Raw genomic sequence first — 24,552 nt, 5'->3', positions numbered from 1 at the left:
AGAACTACAACAATAGGAAACATGTATAAAAGATACACATTTTACATGCTCTGAGAAAGATTTCAGTATGAAGAAAGAGCTAATGCAGCACCTGAAAAATCATTTTAAAAAAAACTAGAATATGTACAAGTATAGAATATAGGAAAAGCTGTATCCGTAAACATTACAGTATATTAGAAAAACACTGGTAACCATAGGCGCCCCGTATAAGAGGCTTGGGGTGGCTAAGCCTCCCCAGCCCAGCTGTGACCTGCTTCCCTTGCCTTCTCGAATTCAGCAGGCCAGCCAAGAACAACAAAATTGAACTTTTCTCTCCCTGCTGGCGCGTGTGTGCGTGCGCCCCCCCCCCCCCCCCCCCCGGGCTCATTTCTTTTTTTTACCGGCTCCGGCTGTAGCTGTCTGCCTGACTTGATAGGCTCCTTCCCCAGCGGTTCCGACTCTGCCGGAAGTTGAACTAACATCTCACCCAGAGGCGGCCGCAGTCAGTCTTGCGCAACGGAGCACAGCGAAGCCTTCTGTCCGGACCACTGCAAACATGTATTTTATATATGTACGGGCAGGGGATTGGGGAGAAAGGGTGAAATGTTGGTGGAGTGAGAGAAGCAGAAGCTGAGTGGAAGGTTAAAAAAATATTTTATGTATCTAAGTGCAAGAGATTCTCCTCAGGGAAGGAGAAATGTTGGGGGAGGGGAAGGTAAACAATATATTGCATCTACAGGGTAGGGGTGGAAGGGCCCACCCAAGTTAATTCTGGGCCCTCATAATACTACATAGAGAACATCATAATAATGCAGTCTGTTATTGCTTTGTTGAACAACTGGTGAGGAGACGGGGTGATGATGTTGCAGGAATTACCACTAGTGTTAGCAGAATCTGTGGTACTTCAGGAGTCAAACAGCACACACCAGAATGAGGGAGAAATCTTCTTTATTTGCCAGCAAACAAAGTAGAACATCAGCTCTAGCTCTCTTCTTCTCTTTCTCAGCTCTTTGTGTCTCGTGGCTTCTGTCTCAGCTCCTTCTCTTCTGCTGTCTCTCCCTCTTCTGTCTGTTCCTTCTGACGTAAGCTGCTTCTGCTCCCACTTATATACAGTTCTATCCCCCTCCTAGCCCCCCTTACTCTCCAGATGGTAAAGAATAGATTAATTACCCTGTCTGAACCAATCATCTCTATACATATATTTCCAAAATATCAGTTACATAGGTTTGAGATGTCCTAAACTGACCTATGACCTGGGGCCCCTCACATTAGACAATATAGCACCAGTCTCTTACATTTTATTATGATTAACTTAGGTTCATTGAGGGGCGAAGGGGCCAGTCTTACATTTTGCTATAATCCCAGTCATAGCTCAAACTGCTAACTGGACTCTGGCATTCATTAAGGGGTCAAGGGCCAATCTTACTTAATGGCATACATATCAGTTATTACTTTCAGAAAACCAGTCCTACATTTACCTATAATTAATCAAGACTTTTCTTGACCTCTTTCACCTATTAGCTTCCTTCACAGAACTAGCTAGGACCGTAGTTAATTCAAACCAGATGCTGACCTTTTCAACTGCAGTCTTACTTGAAAAGTAACACTGGATTTAAAGATATTCTACATATTAATTACACAGAATAAAACATATTCTAAAATAAGCATCCTTATAAGACATATTCTAAATACTTATAATGGTATCTATATCTATATCTAAGCTATCTCCTTCTAAGCATTTTAAACTATTCCTTTTAAAACTACAATATGTCTGCAACATGCCTTGTTCATATGTGTGGTAAGGTAATACCTTTGAACTAGCCTTAACCCTCCATCATTCACAAAGGGTCAAAGAAAGTTTCTCTCTCTGACCTTTCTAACCTTTAGCCTAGCCAAAGCTAGATCTAAACCAGATGGCATTCCTCCTTCACTTGCAGGGTGAAAAGTTGAAATAAAATTTAAACATATACTGTATATATAATTATGCCCATGCTGCCTCAATGATGCTAGATGTTGAAGGAAGGAGAGAGAGATGGGGAGGCATAGGGGCAATGTTGGATGGTGGTGAGGGGCAAGACAGTGGGGCAATACTGAATTGGAGCAGAGAGAGAGGTTTTATAAGTTAAAAATAAATATTTTGTTTCCATATCATCAAGCTGATCAATCCATAGACTGGTGGGTTGTGTCCATCTACCAGCAGGTGGAGATAGAGAGCAAACTTTTGCCTCCCTATATGTGGTCATGTGCTGCCGGAAACTCCTCAGTATGTTCTCTATCTCAGCAGGTGGTGGTCACACACAGCAGCAGCTCTGGCTAGGCCTCCAAGCCTAATTTTTAGGTTTTGTTGAGTGCCTGGGGTTGAGGGCTCTTTTGAGCAAGTGCAAACCTGGTGGTGCCAGGTCCCTCCTTTTCTCCCCCCTCCCGCTGGCTCTGTTAAAAAAAAAAATAAAAAAATTTTAAACGTCCTTAAAGGCGTTTATTTCGACGTTTATTTAAACGTTCATTGCAGCTACTCACTGGGACACCAGTTCGTTACAGCTCGGAGCGGACAGCAGGTAATTTTTACCTTTTTATAGCGGGCAGGGGGTTCCCCGATTCTTCTCCTCGTGGCATATGGCGTCGGAGGGCGAGGGCGCAAAGGGTCGCTCCCCGGATCGCTTGAGCGCTTCTAGAGGGGATGCGGGGGTCTTACAGCCTGATTCGCCCTTGTTGGGTGACAGTTTCGTGACCGATGAATGTCCCGGTCCTTCCTCCGGCGTGGCGGTTTTTCCCGCCATAAACGCCCATCCCCCGCTCCTCGCCTCCGCCATCTTGGCCGGCCACGCGGCTCGGACGGCTTCTTCGTGAGCCGCCCTTGAGGTTGGAGACATTAATGCCATGAACGCCCTTAATTTGGGCGACGGCACAAAAGCGGCTAAAGTTAAGCGCCGTTCTTCTCACGCGGCTCCTTCGCAGAGTGTCGCGCCGGACGCCATTTTGGATGCGCAGCATGTCTCTCCCCCGCTCTTGCGAGCGCCGGTTGAGGGTGCGTCTAGGGCTGTTGCCCAGGCTGCGGAAGTGCACAGTCTGGGGGGTTTCTCCCCCGAGTTTGTTTTGCTGCTGCATCAGGCTTTCCTCATGCAAAACGCTGCCCCTGCTCCCTCGTCTGGTAAAGAGGTTGAGGTTCCCAGAGGTAAACGCCCTCGGGTTGATTCCCAGGCCTTGGAGGACTTTGTCTCCTCCGATGTAGATGAGGGCAGCGTGTCTGAGGTCTCCCAACGGTCCTTTGCGGATTCCTTGGAGGAGACGGATCCCCGCTCGGATGGAGCGGATGACCCCTCTGCAGCGCGGCTTTTTAGCCCAGAGGATTTGCCCAACCTGTTGTTACAGGCCATGGACACTTTGAAGATTTCCTCTCCGGAGGACGTCTCTCCCTCAGCCCCTGTTGGCTCTGCCATTATGCTGGGGACGAAGCGCCCGCCTAGAACCTTCCACGTGCATGATGCCATGCACACCTTAATTTCGGCTCAATGGGATGTCCCGGAAGCGAGCCTTAAAGTGGCTAGGGCTATGTCCCGCCTCTATCCTTTGGCTGTGAGTGAACGTGAGGCCTATCTGTGGCCTACCGTGGATTCTTTAATCACTGCGGTGACTAAGAAAACGGCGTTGCCGGTGGAAGGTGGCACGGCCCTAAAGGACGCCCAAGACAGAAGATTGGAGGCGGCCTTAAGGTCGTCCTTTGAGGCAGCTGCTTTAAGTTTGCAGGCCTCAGTTTGCGGCTCCTATGTGGCCAGGGCGTGCCTGACTATGGTGCAGCGGGCTTCCCCCTCGGATCATTCCTTGAGGGCTGATTGGCCGGCCCTGGAATCGGGTTTAGCCTATTTGGCAGACTTGCTGTATGATGTCTTGAGGGCCTCAGCTAAAGGCATGGCTCAGACAATCTCTGCGCGGCGGTGGCTTTGGCTGAAACATTGGTCTGCTGACCACGCCTCTAAATCTCGCCTGGCTAGATTGCCTTTTAAAGGCAAGCTGCTCTTTGGGGTCGAGCTGGACAAAATCGTGACCGATCTCGGCACGTCTAAGGGCAAGAAATTACCAGAGGTCAGGGCTCGGGCTAGTACTCGTCCCGGTACCTCCAGAGGACGGTTGCAGGAAGCCCGTCGGTACCGCCCGGGCAAGTCGGGTTCCTCTGCCCCCTCTTCCTTCAAGAGGAATTTCTCCCCCAAGCAGCATTCCTTTCGCAGAGACCGCCGTCCCGGAGGTGCTTCCTCCGGTCCTCCCCCAGGGTCTCGTACCCAATGACGGGGCCTTGGTCCACGCCCCAGTGCAGATTGGAAGACGGCTGTCCTCGTTTCTGGGCGAGTGGACCACAATAACTTCAGACGCGTGGGTGCTGGAAGTCATCAGAGATGGCTACAAGCTAGAGTTCTGCCGACCCTTAAAAGACGGGTTTGTACTCTCTCCCTGCAAGTCTCCGGTCAAAGCTGTGGCAGTGCAGCAGACCTTGGACAATCTGATCCGCCTGGGCGCGGTCGTTCCTGTGCCAGAAAGTCAGCTTGGCAAGGGACGTTACTCCATTTACTTTGTGGTACCAAAGAAAGGAGGTTCTGTCCGGCCTATCCTCGACCTCAAAGGGGTCAATCGGGCCTTGAAAGTGCGGCACTTTCGCATGGAGACTCTCCGCTCTGTTATAGCGGCAGTGAAGGCAGGAGAGTTCTTGGCTTCCTTGGACATCAAGGAAGCGTACCTGCATATTCCCATCTGGCCTCCTCATCAACGCTTCCTGCGTTTTGCAGTCCTGGGACGACACTTCCAGTTCAGAGCTCTCCCATTCGGGTTGGCTACTGCTCCGCGGACCTTTTCCAAAGTAATGGTGGTCATCGCGGCCTTCCTACGAAAGGAAGGGATACAAGTCCATCCTTATCTGGATGACTGGTTGATCCGAGCCCCCTCTTATGCAGAGTGCGGCAAAGCTGTGGACCGGGTAGTTGTTCTTTTGAGCTCCCTGGGATGGATCATCAACTGGGAGAAGAGCCAGCTGCGCCCGACTCAGTCCCTGGAGTACCTGGGAGTTCGATTCGACACCCAAGTGGGCAGAGTGTTCCTGCCAGACAATCGGATTGTCAAACTTCAGGCTCAGGTGGACCAGTTCCTGGGAGCCTCTCCTCTTCGGGCTTGGGACTATGTGCAGCTGTTGGGCTCTATGACGGCCACGATGGAAGTAGTGCCCTGGGCCAGGGCTCATATGAGACCACTTCAACACTCTTTGCTGCAGCGCTGGACTCCGATGTCGGAGGATTATGCTGTGCGACTTCCCTTGGACCCAGCAGTGCGCAAGGCGCTGAGCTGGTGGATGCAGACAGACAAATTGTCTGCGGGAATGCCTCTGGTGACCCCAGAGTGGATTGTCGTCACGACGGACGCCTCTTTGTCGGGCTGGGGAGCCCACTGCTTGGGAAGGACAGCGCAGGGGCTCTGGTCTCCTGCAGAGGCAAAGTGGTCTATCAACCTCCTGGAACTCAGAGCCATTCGGTTGGCGCTTTTGGAGTTCATCCCGGTACTGGTGTGGAAGCCTGTACGGGTCCTGTCGGACAATGCCACGGCTGTGGCCTATGTCAACCGCCAGGGAGGTACCAAGAGCGCCCCTCTAGCCAAGGAGGCTATGTATCTCTGCCAGTGGGCGGAAGCGAACCTGGAGCAGCTTTCAGCGGCCCACATTGCCGGAGTCATGAATGTCAAGGCGGACTTTCTCAGTCGCCATACCTTGGAGCCCGGAGAGTGGCAGCTATCTGCTCAGGCGTTCTTGGACATCGTGAAGCGCTGGGGCCAGCCGAGCCTAGATCTGATGGCGTCATCGGCCAATTGCCAAGTGCCGCGCTTCTTCAGCAGAGGACGGGACCCTCGATCCCTGGGAGTAGATGCTCTTCTCCAACAGTGGCCGACACAAGAGCTCCTCTATGTGTTCCCGCCCTGGCCCATGTTGGGCAGGGTGCTAGACCGGGTGGCAAAGCATCCCGGCAGGGTAATCCTGGTGGGTCCGGATTGGCCCAGGCGTCCCTGGTATGCGGACTTGATCAGGCTCTCAGTGGACGATCCTCTGCGACTGCCAGTGGAACAGGGCCTGTTACATCAGGGTCCCGTGGTGATGGAGGATCCCTCCCCCTTTGGTCTTACGGCCTGGCTATTGAGCGGCAGCGTCTGAGGAAGAAGGGCTTCTCAGACAAGGTCATCGCCACTATGCTGAGAGCGAGGAAGCGCTCTACTTCTACTGCTTACGCCAGGGTTTGGCGTATCTTTGCAGCGTGGTGTGAAGCAGGCTCTCTTTCTCCCTTCACTGCTCCAATTTCTTCAGTGTTGGCGTTCCTGCAAGAAGGTCTGGAGAAAGGCCTGTCGCTCAGTTCCCTTAAAGTCCAGGTAGCGGCTCTGGCTTGCTTCAGGGGCCGCCTGAAGGGTGCTTCCCTGGCTTCACAGCCAGATGTGGTGCGCTTTCTCAAGGGAGTTAATCACCTGCGCCCTCCTCTGCACTCAGTGGTGCCTGCGTGGAATCTCAACCTGGTGCTAAGAGCATTGCAGAAGCCGCCTTTTGAACCCTTGTCGAGGGCATCTCTGAAAGACCTGACGTTGAAAGCAGTCTTTTTGGTGGCTATCACTTCAGCCAGAAGAGTTTCCGAGCTCCAGGCGCTCTCATGTCGAGAGCCTTTTCTGCAGTTCACTGAGGCAGGAGTGACTATTCGCACAGTGCCTTCCTTTCTGCCCAAGATTGTTTCTCGCTTCCATGTGAATCAGCAGCTCTGTCTCCCTTCCTTTCGTAGGGAGGACTACCCAGAGGAGTACTCTGCTCTTAAATATCTGGATGTGAGACGAGTCATCATCAGATACTTGGAAGTGACCAATGATTTCTGGAAATCGGATCATCTGTTTGTCCTGTTTGCAGGTCCTCGTAAGGGTCTGCAGGCTGCTAAGCCTACAGTGGCAAGATGGGTCAAGGAAGCCATTGCAGCGGCTTATGTGGCCGCGGGGAAGGTGCCGCCTATCCAGCTGAAGGCTCACTCCACGAGAGCTCAGGCGGCCTCGATGGCAGAGGCCGGATCCGTCTCCTTGGAAGAGATATGCAAGGCGGCAACTTGGGCTTCGGCTCATACATTCTCCAAGCATTACCGGTTGACTGTGGCTGCACGGGCGGAGGCCCGGTTTGGAGCTTCAGTGTTGAGGTCAGGGATTTCTATATCCCGCCCTGGGTGAGTACTGCTTCGGTACATCCCACCAGTCTATGGATTGATCAGCTTGATGATATGGAAGGTAAAATTATGTATAATCATACCTGATAATTTTCTTTCCATTAATCATAGCTGATCAATCCATAGCCCCTCCCAGATATCTGTACTGTTTTTATTCTGGTTGCATTTCAGGTTCAAGTTTAGTCTTCAGTTACTTCAGAAAGACTTCGTGTTCAAGTTCTTCCTTCACTTGGATTCTTCAAGAGTTGAGACGAGTTTGTGTTACAGTGAGCTGCTGCATTCCTCTCCCCTCCGTTTTACGGGGCTGGATTGAGATTTAAATTCTGCCGGCACTCCCTCCCGCTTCGTGCGGCTGTAGGGCAGCTTTGTCCCCCTCCCGCTTCGGCGGTGTTAGGGTCAGTCAGCTCCTCCCGCGGTTGCGGTTGCAGGATAAGCCAGATCCCCCCGCATCGGCGGGTGTGGTGTCCCTCCCCCGCTCCGCGGGGATGAGCTGGACGGATTCCCCTCCCCCACTTGTGTGGGGATGAGCTGGGTTAATTCCCCTCCCCCGTTTCGGCGGTGGTGAGCTGGGCAGAGTGTCCCTTCGTGGGTGTAATTCTCTAAGTGCTGAGTCCTGCGGATGGAGCTTTGATATCGACATACTGAGGAGTTTCCGGCAGCACATGACCACATATAGGGAGGCAAAAGTTTGCTCTCTATCTCCACCTGCTGGTAGATGGACACAACCCACCAGTCTATGGATTGATCAGCTATGATTAATGGAAAGAAAATTATCAGGTATGATTATACATAATTTTACCTTCATGCAGATCTCTTCTGTTTAAACATTACTAAATGGGCTATAAGCCCCTAATGCAGTCTATTGGTTATTGGTTTTCTTATATTTTGTTCTTGTGATGACTTATACTGTACCAAAGTTGAAAACTCTTATCTCTATTTAGTCGTTAGTAGAAGGAGTTCATTGTGAACACTATCCACCCTAATAGGTTGTTTTGTGGCTGTATATGAGGAATTGTGATATTATGATCCCTTGTTTCATATTGAAATATTTCATGTTGAAATTGTTTCATATTGTAAGCCACATTAAGCCTACTGCTATGTGGGAAAATGTGGAATACAAATGTAATAAATAAAAAATATTGTTGATGGTCTGTGTTTATATGGGTGGTATATTGGTCTGCCTAGTGTAATATTTACAGTGCTGCCTTTTCATGCATAATGTTACTTGACTAATGTGACCATTTCATTTTGGGATTTTCAATGAATGGAAATAGCAGTGTTTAATAATTGCTAAAATTTTTTAATAGTTTACATTGGTTAATATGTGCTTTGAACAACCACTTTATTCTTTGACATATGATACATATCTAATATCTAAATTTAATAAAAGGTATTAATTGTGACTATTTTACTTTTACTTTTTTTTTTCTGTGTGTTGTCAGACAATTATGGATATAAGCCGCACCCCTGACCCAACCCCTAACTCCGCCCCCTTTAGCCTCCCCAAACAGTTGTGCCACCGACCGCCTATGCTGGTAATAGAATATCTTCATGTCCTGGTTTTATAACAGTAGCTTTAACCAAGAAGAAAGCTCCACAAGAAATGCAAATTTTCACCCAGGAGAGAGACCAGTGTCAAGTATGGAGTGTAAGAAAAGTTTCATTTGCCGGAAATTATTATCAAAGCAGCATAGAATCCATTCAGGGAAGAAACCATTTACATGCACTGAATGTAGAAAAAGCTTTATTCATAAATCAGAGCTAACAAAGCACCAGAGAATATACACAGGAGTAAGACCATTCACATGTGCTGAGTGTGGTAAAAGCTTCTGTCAGGAGATAACTCCTCACTATTCACAAATTGAAGCATACAGGATTCAAACTGTTAGCATGTACTGAGTATGGTAAAAACTTCTGTTATAAGCACCAGAAGGGCAATGAACATGGCAAAGCTGATGGCCTCTCTAGAAAGGAAGAACCAGAACCACCCTGACACTGGACTAGCAAGACCCGATCAGTGATCTGTAGAGGCCGCAGTCTGGGGTCTCAAGGGGGAAGGTGTGAAGAAACAGTGTGTTTTATGCCTGTAAAATGTATTGGATATTTTCCTGCATTAATTATGCCTTGAAGTGTATTTCTCTAATGTGGATAGCAGGTGATGCATGTTATGTTTTAATGTGTTACAAAGAACTGACCTTTCCCTTCTTTAGTTAACATAGATAAAGGAAATGCCTGTAGTGATGTACTCAGCTTTTTTTTTAATGATGATGTTTTGGGCTCTGATTGACCTGGAGTTTGAAATTACCCAGCAGCTTCTGGCTGTTGCTTCAGTCCTAGCCAGGAAGAAAAGAGAGCAGGATCTCTTTGCTGACGCTCAGTGAACAGTTATATGTCCTGATCTTCCCAGGTACTTTTTAGAAAGTAAACAAATGTTTAGTTAGTTTTCTAATGGATCCATTTTTCAGTTACCTGTTATTGTTTGCTGATTGCACATTTTCTGTACACTGTTCAAGTTCTGAGAATAAACACATTTGTTTGTTCGCTATGTCTGTCTGGATTGATAAACAATCCTAGTGGTTTGTGTGTTGGTTCTGTGAGTGCTTTCTAGAAACTTTGGGCCCTGTTTACTAAGGCACATTAGCGTTTTTAATGCATCTACAATTAGCGAGCGCGCTAACCGTGTAGGTGCCTATAGGGATATTGTAGGTGTGTACACAGTTAACGTGCGTACATGGTTAATGCGCGTTAGACGCTAACGTGCCTATAATGCGGCTTAGTAAACAGGGCCATTTAGGACCACTGGGAATGTGGCTCCAGTAACCTAGAAATCACTGGGGATAATTTGAGAGCAGGAGACTTGCCCAGAGGTGGTTGTGACCCAGTCGATGGGAGGAGGGTGCTAGTTTCAAGCACAAATGGCAGGTGCAGGTAGACCTGAGCTGTGCTGGGGATAAACCCTCTATGTGGCCGTGGGGTAACCCTAGGCGGGTGGCCAGGCATTTTGTGACAATTACATTACATGGACATTTATACCCCACACTACCTTATTTGGATTGGGATAATGGAAAACCAAATACTCTCTCGAGTTTGGATTGGAATTTCTAAAGGATAAAGTTTGCATATAAACAGGAGCATGTCCATGCAAGAAAAGAAAAATTAAGGGGCACAGTTTAAAAATCATTCATGGCACAACCAGCAGCCAGTGTAATCTTAAAATCAGGGGAGTAACACTCTCAGATTTGGAGGCCCTACATATCAACCATGCCGCTGTATTTTGCAATGTCTGAAGTCACCTCAAAATTGACTCTTTCTATATGATCTTTCACACTGTCATTCTCAAAACAGCAAAAGTAGAGGCTGACAAATGCGCAAACCAATAGGGAGATAATCTCAAAAAACAGTTTATTCAGAATATTCATATCAATATCAAGGACCCGACACGGTCCGTGTTTCGGCGCCAAAGCGCCTGCCTCAGGGGTCACAATCAACTTTCTACAAAAAAACAGGACAAATTAAAAACATAATATTAAGAGATTTCAAATAAAATATATCCGCCTTAATAAAATATGTAGCCAAACATATACGGACATTCATAATGTTATTGCAAATTTGTGAATGTATACTGATAAATTATGTAAAAAAATTTACATATTAATGTAGTTTTAAATGGTGTCGGATCATGATGTCTTGAAACATTTTACTTGCTCAAGTTGTATGAATGTATTTTTTACTATTATATCAGGATAAATATATATGTAGATATGTTTTCATTGTTTGGTGTTTCTCTGTCCACAATATCTGCTCACATAATTATAATATATTAACATTTTTTTACATAATTTATCAGTATACATTCACAAATTTGCAATAACATTATGAATGTCCGTATATGTTTGGCTACATATTTTATTAAGGCGGATATATTTTATTTGAAATCTCTTAATATTATGTTTTTAATTTGTCCTGTTTTTTTTTGTAGAAAGTTGATTGTGACCCCTGAGGCAGGCGCTTTGGCGCCAAAACACGGACCGTGTCGGGTCCTTGATATTGATATGAATATTCTGAATAAACTGTTTTTTGAGATTATCTCCCTATTGGTTTGCGCATTTGTCAGCCTCTACTTTTGCTGTTTTGCTTTGACTTTCCGTGGAAGCTCCTCCTGTCTTCTTGGATTTACACTGTCATTCTCACCATTTTTATTCCCAAATGCCATATACATAACTACCATTTCTAGGTCTACTCTATCTGGCATACACCAATCACCTTTACATCTTATAGAACTTCCATATACATAACTTTCATCTCTACTTCTCATATATCCAGCTACAATACCATATTCCTATCTGCCTGTGATGGTTACAGAATTGTGTGCACAAGCATTTAACCAGTCCTATAGCTGGTGTAAATATCCAGCCCTAGTTGTGTTTTAGTATTTTATTCTTTACATGGAGACTTGTGCACTTCACCCCACTCCATTGTGTGCATATCCATCAGCCAAGTACGTGCCATCAAATCATGGTGCACTTTGCTGCTGCTCAGTAATCTATAAGCGGTCATTTATATAGAATTACCCCCATATGGAGTTTACAGTATCTTAGATTATATTAGTGAATCATAGAGGCATGGAAAAGTATGAGTGTCTTATTAGAGAATGCTCAGATTCTATATAGGTTGCCCAAATTTGGGTGCAGATCCCAGATCCATTGGCAATGTAATTAATTACTCATATACAACACTCAATAGTAGATAGTGCTATCTGGAGTAAACGGCTCTTGTATTTTTCAAGGGGTTTCATCGCTAACGCAAGAGCCGACAGGCGGTATCTGTACAGATCCGGTGTTACAGCATACCCCTTGAAAAACTTGATAGCGAAACAGGCACCTGTCGGGGTTCAGTGAATTGTAAACATACCGGAGTGTTAAGATAAGTGACCACCTTTAAGTCTGCCATAATTAGCACTGTTGTATTAGTTGATATGTGTGCAAGAGTGATTTAACATACAACGCTGAGAATAGTAGCATGAAAATTTTCAAAAAAAAAGTCTAAAATACAAAAAATTTATTTTCAACATAGGTTGGAAGCACACAGAGGATGGAAGGGGGTTTTGTTGATGATTAAATTGTCACAGAAGGGGGTCTCACCTTTTTTGGTGAGTGAAACAATATAAGAAAACCCCGTGACTATATGAGACTTTCCTCTTGAAAAATACGAGCCATTTACTCCAGATAGCACTATCTATCTACTATTGAGTATTGTACAGTGAAACCTCGGTTTTCGTCGATAATTCGTCCAAAAAATATCGACGAAAACCGAAACCGACAAAAACTGAGGCAACGAGAAGCAGCAGTGTAGGCTAAACGCCGAAATGTTTCTCATTAAAGAGCTGGCGATTTTGTACAAGCACTGAACCAGAAGCAGCAGTGTGGGCTAAATGACAAAATTTTTCTCATTAAAGAGCTGGCGATTTTGTACAGGCAGTGTGGGCTAAACGACGACAGCAGTATGATCCCACAACCGGAAACAATGCCCCAGAAGAACGACATGTGAGAACGCAAAATTAGCAGCGTAGGCACGCTGATGAAATCCAAGGCGACCAACGAAAACCGAGACAAACATTTCGCAAAACAAATCAACGATAACCGAAAACGATGAAATCCGAAGTCAACAAAAACCGAGGTTTCACTGTATATGAGTAGTTGGAAGTAGATTAGGGTCGCACTAGTTTCACAATGTAGTTAATTAGCCATTTAAAAATAAAAAATTGGGGGTTTATACGTGGATCTGCCCTGCACCCTATTCTGTAAAATGTGCACCTAAATTTTATAACATGCAGTTCAAAAGGGGCATATAGAATAGGATCATTTACACACCCAATTGCCATTAGTTTCATGCTAGCTCTATGCCAGGTTTCATCAAGCATAAATGCTGCACCCAAAATGAGGTACAAGATCTGTGCTAATTCTGTAAAGGGTGCCCTTGGCAGAATACTTGTTTAGCGTGGATCTTCCTGGCACCTAACTCTGGGCACTTTTTTATAGAATTCACCCCCTCCACCCCCCCAAAAAAAAGCTGGCTCTTGTTTTTGCCCAGCATAGAGATAAATAGTTTCTTCTTTTGCAATTGTAATAAGCTGTTAATGGAGGGGTGGGGGTAAAGTCTAGTTAAGTCAGTACAAGAGCATGGAAGAAATATATTACTATGTTCCAGGAAGTGATTGCTCTTGATGCAAATTTTCTTGGAAATCCTTGTAAGTGTATTGCATATTGAAGCTATCAAGTTACTTTGTATGTTTTGGAGTTTTTTTTTCCCTTGGGCTCTATAAAATCTATGATGTGTGCTGCACCACAGCATTAGTGTCAGGCTAAAAGCAGAGTTTGTACTGGTATATTGTTTAAGCTGAATGTGATCTTATGAGTTTTCATGTCTTTTTCTGTTTTTGTTTTTTTAACTTCTCTTACCCTGGCTCTCAGCTAGTTTGTTGGCCTCCTTCCTTTTTCCTGTGTACTTTTAGTAGTCTCTTTATCAAGTATTGCTTTTGTTTATTATTCTAATAAATATTGTCATAGATTAGTTCTATTTTGGTGGAAGTTTTCATGAGTTACTTCTATTCACATTTAAAGCTCATTAAATATATTTGAAATCTAATAAGAAAAAAAATGATAAAAACAAACCAAACAAAAAGAAGATGTTTGAAATTAAGATTTAACAAAAATAATTGAATACATTTCTAGCACAAAGAGGAAAGTGCAAGGAAAATTCATTTGTTATGGTAACAAATTATGTACTTAATAGTGGATACTTTTAATAGATATTAGACTCCTTGACTAATTCATTATTTTGGTTAACAAATATCCCGATGTGGATGTTGCCTACAAGTTTTCAATGATGGCCCAACGCACAAAGGCAACCATAAAATACGGCTGCCTTAGTAAAATGTAGCGAGTTGCAAACAGTGACCAGTGCACAAGGGATTACATTCAAATGAGATGCACTGATCCCTCTTTGTGCCTCAGTCGCTGTTTGCGATTCGAAGCTGTCAAATGCATTTGAGAGCTCCGGATGAGTCCCAGTACATGACTGACCCCCTCCCTCTGACTCCAAAGAACAAATACTTGGTGATCCAGTAGACCCCTGACCCCCCCCCCCCCCCCAAAGCAACAATGGCCCTGGTGGTCTAATGACCCTGAGCCTCCCTGCACTCTCCTGACAGTTCTCCCCCTACCTGTACCTGGAACAGGAGACAGGAGGGCGGGAGCCACACCTCTCACCCTCCTGCCTGGGGGCCCGCCCTGCATAAAATGGTGGTGCCCAGCCCCGGCCCAGTGCATCCTAGGATGCACTGGGTGGAGCTACATATGGCCACTGAGAGGGGAGGCAGGGAGGGCTGCAATGCAAGATTCCCTGGACCTGGACCTGGCCTCCAATGGGGGCCTGGCACCAAAAGGTTCTGTTCCCTCAGTCTGTATTTCTCCTGCTCCTATGTGATTGTGTTAACACGATTACCTGGATACCAGCACACAGGAGCAGGAGAGTGACAGACCAAAGGAGGAGCAGATGCAGGAATGTAAGGGGGTGGTAATGTTGGGAAAACATTCTGGGGTCACCTGTAGGTGGAGGGGTCGAAAGATCAGTCACCAGGAGGGAGGGTAGGAGATTGGGAGGTAAGAGTTAGGGAGCACAAGTCAAGCAGGCAGCCTTTGTGCTGCCCAGCCTGCCTATGCTTCCCTCCTCTGACAGCTCCAGAGAGCCTCTGGAACTGTGCATCCCCTGGAATGCTCATTAGAATACAGTTGCATTGGGTTCTCAGTGGCTGCTAAGGGCACACTTTAGAGCCACAGAAAGCCCCTTTGCGCATTAGTGGCTAAATAATGTTTGTTCTAAACAGGCTACAACCAGCCAATCAAAAGCAAATGTTCCCAGCACGATAAACTTTGTGCACCTGCCCCTGTTACTGTGCTACAGGATCAAAACGGTAATTCAATCATGCGAAACTTGGGAGACGTAATATAAATCGCTGATGGGCTTAAACTGTAGAGCAGTATTTTGTTCCTTTGGGAACGGTGTGGCTGTTGAGAAACAATTCCTCGGCAGGGATTTCCAGTGCCGTCACTTAAAATTCTTTGCTTCTGGCCGGATCTCCGGGTCAGGTTATTTGTATAGCAGAGATCAAAGCTCAGGCGCGAGTCCCCTGTAGTCTGGTAAACCAGGAGCATCGGAGCGCGAGCCGCTCCGTCCTCCCATAGCCCCGCCCCTAGGGAACAAGGAACCGTACACTGGGCAGAGAGCAGCAGGTGAGAAGCACAGCTGCTGGAGTGCCAGGCGCGAGCTCCATCCCGGCTGCTGCGCGAGACCCTGCAAACAGCTGTGGACTCTTTATCAAGCTAAGGCTGCGGTAGAGAAGACACGGGAAGCTTGAGTTGCCGCCCGCCTTCTTACAGAAGGTAAATACTATCAATATAGAAACCCCGCATTCCCTTTCTTAGCTGCTCAATTGTTTTTTTTTTTTTTTTTTTTTGGGGGGGGGGGGTTGTTCATCGTCTGGAGTTTCTTACGTTTGTTAGCAGGTGGACAGTGGCGGTTGCCATGTCGTCTTCGTACCTAGTGGCATTTGAGTGCGCTCTTCCTTTTAAAGGTTGGATGCTGTACACCTGCTACTTTGGACTTGGTAAACGGAGTTAAATAATAAATGATGGTAGATAAAGACCAACGCGGCTAGCGTTGTAACTTCCGTTCTCTGCAACTTATCTCCCTGATGTTTCATAGAAGTGCAAAAGTTATATCGTTGAAGCACTCTGTGCTCTAGTTTCCATCCTTTTGCCCTTTTAGGGTGTCAATGTGTATATCCCACTCCTTGCTGAGGTAAAAGCTTCTTTCTTTTTTTTTTTTTTGTTCGCATGAAGTGAGTGTCAAATGGGTGCAGTAGGACCTTGAGCATACCCAGTATTAAGCAAACTCCGCCAGGTATCCAGGGAGGGGTTAGTAAATGTTGCTTCTGAAAATCATTGAATGTTCAGATCTGTAAAGAAGCAAAACAAAATTATGGGCTGTAGACGAACCTGTTATAATCAAGATAAGTAAACGTTTAAAAAAATTATTATCAATACTATACTCACGGTGAAGCGTCTAGTGGAAAGTGAAGCATATAGGGGAGGAATTCTATAAACAGCATCAAAAGTTAGGTGCCAAAAAGATCAGTGCTGAGCCCCCTGTTCTATAAAGGGCACCCAACCTTTGTAGAATACTGGCATAGCATGCATGTTGCATCTAACTGATAGAGAAACGGGTGTAAGGCCTGTGCCCAAAGTTTGGTGCAGATTGGCACTATTGTAAACTTGGCACCTAACTTGAGAGCGCCAGTGACCTGCCTGTGCCCCTCCCATAGACATATTCCTTTTTGTGTTGTGCATGGGAAACGTTAGGTGCCAAGTTTTAGGATATTGTGCGGGGGAGATCCATGCCCAACTTCAGTCAAGCACAATTAAGTAGCCAATTGGTGCCCTTTCCATTACCTCAATAAGCCACGCGCAAAATTCCAACACTCAACTTTGAGGGACCTACACATAATCTGGAGGTTAATGTTTGCAATATAAGGTAATGCAGGATGCAATTTTCAGGATGTTTTGTTTGGCAAAATTGCAAAACAGCTTGTGCCCCTATTAGGTTGTAAGACTATACTACTCGACCCCATCTCTCTCTCCCCCCCCCCACCCCCACCCCGAGCAGGTTCTTAATATCAGTCAAAAGGCCAAGAAAAACCCTTCTTAGCTCATGACTGAAACGTTGCACTACCAGTCACCTGAATTTCTCTGTTGTATTTCCTTCTTTCCCGGGACGGTCCCTTCAACAGAGCACTCATTTCGTATTCCTGTGGAGAATGGGCTAGAAAAACATTAAGCTAAACTAAACTGCACTAGCACTGCAAGTCTTTATTGCAAGAAGTGTAGTCATGACCACAAAGGAAGAAAATATATTTTTCTGGTTCTTGTATGTATGTAGGTTTGGTTAAATGACGGGGGAATGCATGGTGAAATGTATTCTGAAATTACCACATGAGCTGTGCATTGTTGTCATTGTTCATCCGTATGAATTATGTTTATACCAGTTATAAAGGCAAGCTTGTTTAAAAAGTTATTAAACTGGATGATCCGGTTTCTCAGTGGCAGCTAGCAGAAAATCCTTAGTTTGATTCCTATACCAGGTCTCTTTTTGGGGTCACTGGGGCTGGAGACACTGCAAAGACACCTTTCACTGCTGCTAGGAGGAAAGAGCATCATATCTATGTTAGTTGAATGTTCTAATGCATGCTTATTAGGTGTATCATTAGTATTATGCTAACGAATTATACCTCTGGTATTTGAATTCCAGTGCTGTTAAATGTGTATATTTTTTATGCTATTTCATGGTAGTTCTATTATTAGGTTTCAATTTACTGTTTTCAAGTTTAACTCATTTATTGTATTTATGTTTATACTTGATTATTTTACTATTCTTATGCTGTTAAAATGGTAAGTTTTATGTTGCACTGTACCTGCTGTACATCACCTTGGGTGAATCTCTTCATAAAGGTGCTTAATAAATCCCAATAAATAAATAAACCAAACGGGCATTTCTATAACAGGGCACCTGGTTGGAGCTTATGGTACCTACTTTCCTTTATAGAATACTAACCTAACAGGTTTTATACACACATCATTCAGGCATGAGCACTTGCACCATCTCTGGCAAACTATTTGCTGTTTGACAGCCAGGTTGTGGAGTTCCCAAAGGTTCACTGTTGTTGTTGTTGTTGTTATCATCATTATTTAATATCTATCCAGCCCTATTGAAATCGCAACACTCCTAAACTGTCTAGACCCAGAAAACGGAATATATCCAGAAGACAGGATCTGGACCGAATTCGAATTACTATCAGAGGACCTCATCTCAAAAACGCTCAAAAGATTCGCCAAATCCCAATGCAAACTAGATATCTGCCCAAACAACCTCATGAAATCAGCTCCTCAACAATTCATAATAGACCTAACGAATCACGTGAACTTCATGCTACAAAACGGACTTTTCCCAAAGGAAAAAGGAAACATTTTACTCACCCCCAATACCCAAAGACACAAAGAAAAACGCAAGCGAAATAACTAACTACAGACCAGTAGCATCTATACCACTAATAACCAAAATAACCGAAGGGATGGTAACCAAGCAACTCACAAACTATCTCAACAAGTTCTCCATACTGCATGATGCCCTATCAGGATTCCGGTCAAATCACAGCACAGAAACAGTATTAATTACCCTAATGACCAAATGTAAACAAATGATTGCAACCGGCACCAATATACTCCTCTTACAATTTGACATGTCAAGTGCCTTTGATATGGTTGACCATGGAATCCTATTACACATTCTTGAATATTTTGGCATTGGAGGCAATGTCCTAAACTGGTTCAAGGGGTTCTTAACCTCACGCTCATATCAGGTCACATCAAATTCAACTATGTCTGCTGCATGGACACCTGAGTGTGGAGTACCACAGGGATCCCCCCTCTCACCAACTATTTTCAACCTAATGATGATCCCCTTGGCAAAACTTCTATCAAACCACAACCTTAACCCATACATATATGCCGATGATGTAACGATATATATTCCTTTCAAACAAGACATTAATGAAATCTCCAACAAAATCAACCAAAGTCTACACATCATGAACACCTGGGCAGATGCATTCAGATTGAAACTGAATGCAGAAAAAACTCAATGTCTCATACTTACCTCCCAATACAACACGAATAAATTTACCGCTATTAACACACCTAGACTAAATCTGCCAATCTCAGAAACTTTAAAAATCCTTGGAGTCACTACAGACTGCCACCTAACACTTGAGACTCACGCGAACAACACAACCAAAAAGATGTTCTACTCCATGTGGAAACTGAAAAGAATAAGACCATTCTTTCCAAGATCTGTCTTCCGCGGCTTAGTGCAATCACTCATACTCAGTCATCTGGACTACTGCAACTCACTATACGCAGGCTGCAAAGAACAAATACTGAGGAAACTTCAAACAGCCCAGAATACAGCAACCAGACTCATCTTCGGAAAACCAAAATATGAAAGTGCAAAACCCTTACGTGAGAAACTACACTGGCTCCCGCTCAAGGAACGTATCACTTTTAAAGTATGCACCTTAGTCCACAAAATCATTCACGGTGAAGCCCCTGCATACATGTCTGATTTAATAGACCTACCACCCAGAAACGCTAAAAGATCATCCCGAACTTTCCTCAATCTCCACTTCCCTAAGTGCAAAGGCATAAAATACAAAGTACTGCACGCATCAACCTTCTCTTATATGAGCACGCAATTCTGGAATACACTACCACGCAACCTGAAAATGATCTACGAACTAACGGACTTCCGCAAACTATTGAAGACTCACCTAGTTGAGAAAACTTATTGCAAGGATCAAAACACATGATGTCTATACACACTAATAGAAATGCATCAATACAATCTCTTCTGAGTTCTCTTCCCCCGTATCTTCACCACACTTAAAACTCTACCCACAGATAAAATTGTTATACCCTAATGTTCTCTTACTATAGTTTTATCGCCCTATCAATTCCCCATTGTACATTCCATTGATATACTCCATTGATATACTCCATTGATATACTCCATTGTTATACTCCAAATGATATTTTGACTTTGACTTTGTCTTCCCCATAACTCTTCACTATGTAACCCATAATTGTACTGCAACAAAGTGTATTTCCATCATTCACAATGTATTGTAAGCCACACTGAGCCCGCAAATAGGTGGGAAAATGTGGGATACAAATGTAATAAATAAATAAATAAAATCTTATCCCGTTAGAGCAATATTTAACACAATTAGGAATTTTCATATTGAGTTATGTAAATGACATCTTTTTTTCTTTGTCCAGATCAAAGCACTTTTGAGAAAACACTTTAAAAAAAATTAGGGAATATATTTCACAGATAGATATAGGGACTAGTGAGAATCATTTGTAACTAAATAAATTAAAAACAACGTTGCTTTTGTTTGGAAATTACAACAACGTTCCAGAGAGAGAAAGCTTACTTTATTATCAGGAGTAATTTTGAAAATAGAGTGTGAATCATGAGTGCTTGAAAGTTAGCCTGAACTTTAAAGGGTCCTTTTACTATGCTGCAGTAAAGAGAGCCCTTAAGTGGCGTAGACAAGGGTGGACTCGGCTGGGCCCAGGCCCACCCAGTACCAGCACACTTACGATGTGGCTGGCAGGGATCCCTAAGCTCCACCAGCTGAAAACTCCCGACAACTGTCCCTCTTGCATACCTTGTAAATAGCAGATCTTCACCTGCAAAAAAAAGTGACTGATACATACTGCTCGCACCCGCCCCACAGCCTTCCCTCTGATGTGTTCCCATCTATGTGGAAACAGGAAGTTGCATCAGAGGGAAGGCTGTGGGGCCAACATGAGCAGTGTATATTAGTTGCTGTTCATTGCCGGTGAAAATCTGATATTTAAAAGGTATGCGGGGGAGGGGGGATATTTGAGAGACCATATGGCATGCAGTTGAGAGAGGGAGAGACCAAATTACTTGTGGGACAAGGCGGAGTTCTACTGCCCACCCAAAATTGGGTATCTGGCTACGCCCCTGGAGCCCTACACTAGCAGTGGGGGCCATTTTTGCCACATGCTGTGCAGTGGCATACCAAGGGGGGGGGGCGGTCCGCCCTGGGTGCACGCCGCTGGGGGGTGCCGTGGCGCACGCCTGGCTCCAAGTTCGCTATCTTTGCTCGTTCGCTGCAGCTCCTTCTGCCCCAGAACAGGTTACTTCCTGTTCCGGGGCAGAGGGAGCTGCAGCGAATGAGCGAACTTTTCGAAGCCGACAGGCGCGCACCGCGGCATCCCCCCAGCGGCATGCACCGGGGGGATGTCATTTTGCCGGGGGGGAGGTGTCATTTCGCCAGGGGGGGTGTGCATCGGCGATCTGCCCCGGGTGCCATCCTGGCTAGGAACACCACTGATGCTGCGGCCCTTTGTACCACAGCGGGTAAAAAAAAAATGCTGAAAATAGCCATGACCGTGCGGTAAGATTGCTCTTACCAAATGGCAATGTGAGGGGGAGCACTTACCGCCACCCACTGAGGTGGTGGTAAGAGCTCCCACACTAACCTAGTGGTAACCAGGTAGCGCATGGCGCTGCCTGATTACTGCTGAGTAACCACCATGCAAAAAAATTGAGCCCTGTTTTCCCCCGTGCAGGAAATGGCGCATGCTGGGGCTGTAACTATTGCCAGTGCCTACATTGGGCCAGTGGTAGCTCCAAATTGGCGTGCGGTAAGCCTACATTGGGCTTACCGCTGCTTTGTAAAAGGGACCCTAAATTAATTAAATGCATTCTGTAAATACCTGTTTCCTTAGCATCCCTCCGGACCGGCCCAGGATTGGACTGATGGGTTGTGCACGCCTACCAGCAGGTTGGAGACTGAGAAAAAAACTCTGACTCTAGCGAGCCAATAGGAGCCCTGGTCATGTGACCCTAGCCTCAGTATTTTCTCAGTCTCCCAGCAGGTAGGAGTGAGCCCATTAGTCTCTCTATATTGTCTTTCAGCTTTTTCTTTATTGTTGGCTTTAGTCTGCCTTTATTCTGTGCCACAGGAATTCTTTGAGGCTTGTTAGGTGTTCTTTTCAGTTTGGTTGACTTTCAGCCTCAGGGGTGAAAACTCGGGTGTCCCGGGTCCCTCCCCCCTTGTTCCTCCCCACCTCCCTTATTATTATTTAATTCAATTTCGAAGGGAAGGGTTGCCCTTTGATTAGCAAAGGGATTTTACCTTTGGGAGAGGCAGCCAGATGTAAACAGAAGCTAAATTTGTTTTACTGCCACGGACCTCTTCAGTCCCCTTTGATTAAACGAGCAGGCAGCTCTGTTACTGTCAAGTGTGTGTGGTGTGGCTGATTAGCGTTCCCACAGCAGGGGAACATAAAGAGCACAGATTTCTTTGCCTGGTCTGGCTCCCATCACTGTTTGTTTTCGGGGGATTTGTGTGGTTAATTTGAGCGCTATTTAAAAAAAAAAAAAAAATAGTTTCGGCGCGAATTGGGTACGCGCGCGCGTCAGCGATGTCGGAAAAACTTAAGCGCTGCTCCGTTTGTCAGCGTCGGGGTGTTTCATCTTCAGGCGCTTGTAAGTATTGTACAGCGCTAGCGGGAGCGTCGGGTCCGGTTTTGCCGGCAGCGGTTCAATCAGCTGGTTCGGTCTCTTCACCGGCGCGCTCTGACCCCGTGGTTGCTGAAGGGTCAGGCGCGCCCCCGGACTCCGGAACGCCGGTTTTGGCGCGAACGGCGGCCATTTTGAATTTGTCCTCTCCTTCTCCCTCGCAGCCTGCAGGGCTTTCGGTACCTCCGTTGGATGTTTTTTCTTCAGGAGCACTGATGCAGGCTGGGCCTACTCAGGCAGGGGGGTTTCCTCCTGAGTTTGTGCTCCAGATGTATCAGGCTTTTTTGCTGCAGAAGGGGGATTCTTCAGCTGAGCCTGGGCCTTTGAGTATGGCTGCTCCCCCTCCCTCTAAGAGATCTAGGGAGGGAGATTGGCGGGAGCATTTAGAGTCAGTTCATGATCAGGAAATGCCCTTCTTAGAAGAAGAGGAAGATCTGGCGGAACATATCTGGGAGGAATCTTCTTCTCCAGATCCTGAGGCTAGTTCTTTTGCTCAAGGAGAAGATCCTTCTGTAGCCAGAGTTTTCCATAAGGATGATTTGCAGGAGCTAATTTCTATGGTGTCTTCTACTTTGAACTTTGAAGATTTACAGCCAGCTTCGGAAGTCCGTAAGGTCGATTTCTTGATTAAAGGTTCTAGGTCTGCTTCCAAGACTTTTCCTATGCACCAGGATATTTGGGATGTTATTAAAGCGCAATGGGAGTCCCCAGATGCGGTTTTCCGGCAGTCCAGATCTATGTCTCGTCTCTATCCGGTTCCTGAAGCGGATAAGTCTTTGCTTAAGGTGCCGGTCGTGGATGCCGTGGTGTCGGCGGTGAATAAGCGGAATACAGTCCCCGTAGATGGCGGTACAGCTCTTCGGGATGTTCAGGACAGACGTCTGGATTCTCTGCTCAAGAATAGTTTTGATGTTTCTTCCTTGGCAGTACAGGCTGCCATTTGTGGTTCCTTAGTGGCTAGGGCCTGTTTTAGGTGGGCAGAGAGAGTTCTGGACAGGACTTCGGATGATCTTCAAGCTATTGATTTAGAGGTGGCTAGGATTGAAACGGGAGCGGCGTTTCTGGCGGATGCCTTATATGATTTGTTGCGAGCATCTTCTAAGTCTTTGGCTTTGGGAGTCGCTGCTCGTCGATCACTGTGGTTGAAAGGTTGGTCAGCGGATGCGGCCTCCAAATCCAAATTGAGCAAGTTTCCATTTAAAGGTTCCTTTTTGTTTGGGGAAGAATTGGATAAGTTGGTTAATTCCTTAGGAGATGCTAAAGTCCCTCGATTGCCGCAAGATAGACCCCGCCTGTCCGGTCGAGGTTCCTTCTCTGGTAGAGGTTCAGGTAGAGGTTTACGTAGATTTCAGACTGGTCGGGGTTTTCAACCTCACAAATCTCGGTTCTACAATAGGACACAGTCCTTTTGGGGTACTCGCAGAGGAGCGAGTTTCTCCTCTCCAGGTTTTAGATCACAGTCCCGTCCTTCCCAATGAAGGGGCGAGGGCCTCTCCTCTGGTGCCTGTCGGAGCTCGTCTTTCTCAGTTCTATCAGAGGTGGGCCCACATAACTTCAGATCAGTGGGTCTTGGAAGTTATACGAGACGATTATGCCTTAGAGTTCGCAAGGCCTATTGCAGACGCCTTTCTGGAGTCTCCCTGTCGTTCTCCTCTCAAGGTGAGGGCGGTTCGGGAGACTCTACAGAGGCTGTTAGATCTTCACGCTATCTGTCCAGTCCCTCCTTCCGAGTACAGGCAAGGCCGGTATTCCATTTATTTTGTAGTTCCCAAGAAGGAAGACTCTTTTCGCCCTATATTGGACCTCAAGCCGGTCAATAGCGCTCTCAGAGTCACAAGTTTTCGGATGGAGACCCTGCGATCAGTCATAGTCGCAGTGCGCCAGGGAGAGTATTTGACAGCCTTGGATCTCACAGAGGCTTATTTGCATATTCCCATTCGTCCGGCTCACCACAAGTTCTTGCGCTTTGCAATTCTAGGGCAGCATTACCAGTTTCGCGCTCTGCCCTTCGGTCTGGCGACGGTTCCCCGCACTTTCACCAAAGTTATGGTCGTGGTGGCTGTGGCCCTCAGGAAGGAAGGGATTCTTGTTCTTCCATATCTAGACGACTGGTTAATCAGAGCAA

At 45.9% G+C, this 24,552-nt stretch overlaps 1 protein-coding gene across 2 annotated transcripts in view; it reads left to right on the top strand.

Annotated features, from left to right (window-relative positions):
* Positions 1-15,440: 15,440 nt before the first annotated feature.
* TMC5 (transmembrane channel like 5) overlaps positions 15,441-24,552 on the top strand; it is a 119,241-nt gene continuing 110,129 nt past the window's right edge. For both annotated transcript variants that reach the window (XM_030211220.1, XM_030211219.1), the window contains exon 1: positions 15,441-15,637. The gene's annotated coding sequence lies outside the window, so the exon portion shown is untranslated. The remainder of the gene's footprint in view (positions 15,638-24,552) is intronic.

This window comes from Microcaecilia unicolor, chromosome 8 (assembly GCF_901765095.1).
Source record: "Microcaecilia unicolor chromosome 8, aMicUni1.1, whole genome shotgun sequence".
NCBI classification, from domain to species: domain Eukaryota; kingdom Metazoa; phylum Chordata; class Amphibia; order Gymnophiona; family Siphonopidae; genus Microcaecilia; species Microcaecilia unicolor.
Note: the sequence above shows the minus strand (reverse complement) of the source record. Positions and strands in the feature narration are given on the sequence as shown.